Raw genomic sequence first — 5,132 nt, 5'->3', positions numbered from 1 at the left:
GTTGTCGGCACATCGGGAAGTCTTGCTGGACTTGTTTTACCATTGTGGAAATGTCTTGTGCACCGGGATCCCAAGTCAGATTGGATGTCTTGCCATGGAGGATTGTCTCCGCGGATCGTGAGCTTGTCATGGGCTAAGTTGGGACACCCCTGCAGGGTTTAAACTTTCCAGAGCCGTGCCCGCGGTTATGTGGCAGATGGTAATTTTTAATATCCGGTTGTAGAGAACTTGACACCAGACTCAAAATAAAATACACCAACCGTGTGTGTAACCGTGACTGTCTCTTTCCAGGTGTGTCTAGAAGAGAACACGGTGGGATTATGTTTGACCGTTAAGTAGTTTCGGGTCACTTCTTGGTCATTACTAGTTTGTGACCGTTTGCGTTGTTTCTCATCTTATTCTTGTATTCATAAGTTAGCCACCATAGAATGCTTAGTCGCTTGCTGCAACCTCACCACTTATCCTTTCCATACCCATTAAGCTTTGCTAGTCTTTACACCCATGGTAATGGGATTGCTGAGTCCTCATGGCTCACAGATTACTACAACAACAGTTGCAGTTATAGGTAATGCGATGATCACGACGTGAGAGCGATGTTTACTAGTTTTCGATTTCTTCTTCTTCTTCGATCTTGGGATAGGTTCCTAGTCAGCAGCCTGGGCTACTAGGGTGGATGTCGTTTGATTATCTGTTTGTGTTTCATCCGTAGTCGGATGTTTTCCTCGTGTATGATGTTTTGATGGATTTCTGTGTCATTTGTATGCCCTTTGTATGTATCCCCAGCTATTATGTAATGGTACGATGTAATGATATCCACATAAAGCGTTTCAATATGTGCCTCTATCCTTGGTGGGACCGTCGAGTTTCTCCCGAATAGGACCGCATATTGGGCGTGACAGCTGGTCCTTAGGTGGTGCCACTGGACACCCCGCTCTCATGAGTTTCTTGGTGGAGTAGATGCTTCTTCTTCTTGGGGACAGCCTCAGGGGGTAGATGTCCCCTTCATCGTCTGGGTTCTCGACTGCCGCAGCCTGGTAGGCGCGCTTGAGAGAGCACTGAGGGAGTCCTGGACTAAGGGGTCCTCGAGCGTCTGTCCTGTTAGCCATGGGCCGGACTGATAGGTCGTGAAGATACGAAGACCGAGGACTACACCCGTGTCCGTATGGTACTCTCCTTGGCGTGCAAGGCATGCTTGGCTACTAAATATGTAGATTACCTTCTTTGTAACCGACCTTGTGCAACCCTAGATCCTCCCGGTGTCTATATAAACCGGAGGACTTAGTCCGGAGGGAGATAGACATTATCATAGCCATACCAGCTAGACCTATAGGGTTTAACAATTACGATCTCGTGGTAGATCAACTCTTGTAATACTCATATTCATCAAGATCATTCAAGCAGGATGTAGGGTATTACCTCCATAGAGAGGGCCCGAACCTGGGTAAAACATTGTGTCCCCTGTCTCCTGTTACCATCGACCTTAGACGCACAGTTCGGGATCCCCTACCCGATATAAGCCGGTTTTTACACTGACATTGGTGCTTTCATTGAGAGTTCCACTGTGACGTCGACGACAGGATCGATGTCTCGCCTTGTTCTCAAGGATAATATCACCACCGAAGGAACGCTGGCTCCAGGACAAACCCTCCAGTTGGGCGGCTTTATCATGACTGCCCGTTCGGTCGTTAAGCTGACAATGACCTCTCGGGTCATCGAAAACCCCCTTCATATCGACTCCGAACACTGCAAGCAGATGGATCTGGCGGAGCTTTCGTCCTTAAACGAACTCTTAGATCGCATCGCCGCCCTGGGGGTCGCTACAGACTACGATCGAATTGGGATTAAACCCGATCAGAGAGAAATCAAATCTCCACCGATCACCCACCAGATAGTAGTAGTCGAGGAGCGAGTCGACAACTCTTCCTCCATACTAAGGACGGACTATGTCCGGATCTACGGTCTCAAAGAGCCGGACACCTACCCTCGAGGAGATGCATCCTGCCCTCCGAACATAGAATCGGACGACGGGCCTAAGAAATTAGTGGACATCCCGGAGCCCGATCTGTTATGTTTGGAAGACCTTCAGACTCTAGATCCAAAACAAGGTCACGGTTCAGATTTAAATCCACCCAGCCACCCAAATACAAGCGCTCTCATGAGCATACAACAGAAGTCTCAGGAAACGGTCCACCACTTCTGGGCCAGATTCCTTCTTGTCAAAAACAAGATTAAAGATTGTCGCGACGAGGAAGCGATCTCAGTGTTCCGCAACAATTGCAGGGATGAAACAATCCTCAATGCCATCAACCGCCTTCGCATCCTACACTTTGCTGACTTGGCAACTATCATACAGAAGTACATCGCAATGGAAAGCGCTTGGAAAACTCAAGCAGCCCGTTGGGAATCATCGGTCCCCACCCAACCCCTTATTCAGGCGAAAAGGGTGCACCCTTGCAACATGCCTGGTTCAATAATAAAGAAATAGAGGTCCAGTACGGGGCGTGGAACAGTTCTGGAAGGATGGCTCGATGGGCCATGCAAAATACATGCAACACCGGATAACATACCAACACATAGCCTTAGAGCATGTTGGATACTTTGGCAAGTGGCCAAGAGCCGTGAGGATATCCTCACTAAGAATACCCAGAACAACACCCCAGAAGACAATGACCCCAAAGTACTGACGATCTTCGAGACATTCGCCTCAAACAATAGGCACAAAAGAGCACTACGCGGACTCGCCGAAGTCTGTCAAATAGCAGCATTAAACCCTTAGAACGACACGGCTATAACTTTTAATGACGGTGACGAACCAAAATACAGGACATTCTAAGCACGATCCACCTTGGTCCTCAGTCCAATCATGGATGGCTTTCGGCTCACCAAGGTCCTCATGGACGGCGGCAGCGGACTAAACCTCACCTATGAGGATACAATACAAAAAATGGAAATAGACAGGAGCCGCATCGAGCAAAGCAACACAACCTTCCAGGGAATCATTCCCAGTCGAGAGGCACGGTTTGCGGGGAAAATCACACTCGGCATGGTACTCGGCACACCGGAGAACTATCGGTCCGAAGAAATAACCTTCCATGTGGCCCCTTTCAACATCCGATATCACACCCTCTTAGGGCAAGATGCATTTACGTGCTTCCAAGAGGTATGCCATTATGGATACATGAAGCTTAAGATGCCTGGGCCCAACGGTATAATCACTCTAGCTAGTGATCCGGACATAGCACTCTGCGCCGAGAACAAAACTGCATCCTTGGAACTCGAGGCATTATCTGAAGCCCTCGCGGACGAAGAATTAACCACGCTGCGCTCCACGGTGGACAGGGATGATGTGGTCCTAGACAAACGACCCAGATAAACCTCATTCAAACCAGCAGAAGAAATAGTCAAATTCCAAGTCCATCCAACGGACCCCAAGAAGACAACATCCATTGGAGCACAACTAGACCCAACGGTTGACGCCGCGCTACGAGAGTTCCTACGTGAGAATTGGGATATATTCGCCTGGCACCCTTCTTATATACTAGGAATCCCATGCAAGTTGGCCGAACACATCCTCAATATATTGAAGGGATATAAACCGGTCAAGCAAACACTGAGGCGCTTTTTCGAACCCAAACGACAAGCTATGGGGGAGGAGCTAGCCAAGCTATTCGAGGCAGGATTCATTAGAGAAATAAAACATCCGGACTGGCTAGCAAACCTAGTGATGGTTCCAAAGAAAGACAAGTCATGGCGCCTGTGCGTCGATTTCCAAGACCTCAACAAGGCTTGCCCTAAGGACCCCTTCCCCATCCCCTGCATTGACCAGATCATTGATGCTACCGCAGGACACAACTCATTATGCTTCCTTGACGCATATTCCGGATAACATCAAAGTAAAATGAAGGAGTCCGATCAAGCTGCAACAACATTCATCACCCCATATGGGCCATTCTGCTTCAACACCATGCCCTTCGGACTCAAGAATGTCGGCGCCACTTATCAATGCATGATCCAAACACGCCTGGAGAAACACATCGGAAAGACAATTGAAGCCTATGTGGATGACGTCGTAATCAAGACAAGGCACGTCAAAACACTAATAGACGACATGCGCCTCACATTTGACAACCTCCGCGCATATGACATTAAGCTCAATCTTGAAAAGTGTGTTTTCGGCGTCCCCGCGGGAAAGCTGCTGGGCTTCATCATTTCCAATAGAGGAATTGAAGCAAATCCAGCCAAAATCTGAGCTTTGTAACAATTGGCTACGCCAACAGACCTTAAGCAAGTCCAAAAACTCATAGGTTGCATGGCAACTCTAAGCCGCTTTATCTCCAGATTGGGAGAAAAGGCACTGCCACTCTATCGTCTTCTACGGTGAACCAATCACTTCGAGTGGACGGACGCGACAATAGCTGGACTGGAAGAAATAAAAACCCTTCTAGCGATCAAACCAATCCTGGCCGCACCAAACGTTGGCGAACCCATGTTGTTATACATATCAGCAACACATCAGGTGGTGAGCGTCGTACTCGTTGTTGAACGAGAACAGAACAGACACAAATTCCCGCTTCAGAAGCCAGTATACTATGTATCCACTGTCCTTACTCCATGCAAATCCCGGTACCCCCATTATCAAAAGATAGCATATGCGGTCTTCATGGCATCCCGAAAGCTATGACAGTAATTCCAGGAGTGTTCGATCACGGTGGCTTCCGAAGTACCACTCAACGACATAATAAACAACCGCGATGCCACTGGCCGGATTTCCAAATGGGCCATTGAGCTCCTCCCGTTTGACATTACATATAAACCACGTCGAACTATTAAATTCCAAGTACTGGCTGACTTCATCGCCGAATAGACAGAGGCCGAACTCCTTAAAGAGTATGGCACATATTCCAATTCGGTTATGTATTTCGATGGCTCCAAAATGCTTGTAGGACTAGGAGCGGGCGTCGTTTTAACGTCCCCTACTAGAGACGTCGTTCAGTATGTATTCCCAATACTATACACAGACTCCAATAACGCAGCCGAATACGAGGCCTTATTGCATGGTCTCCGGATGGCTGTCTCCATGGGCATACATTGCCTGGAAGTGCGCGGGGACTCAACTAGCAATATCTCAAATA

This window comes from Triticum urartu, chromosome 6 (assembly GCF_003073215.2).
Source record: "Triticum urartu cultivar G1812 chromosome 6, Tu2.1, whole genome shotgun sequence".
Classification (NCBI taxonomy): domain Eukaryota; kingdom Viridiplantae; phylum Streptophyta; class Magnoliopsida; order Poales; family Poaceae; genus Triticum; species Triticum urartu.
This window is presented reverse-complemented; position numbering follows the sequence as displayed.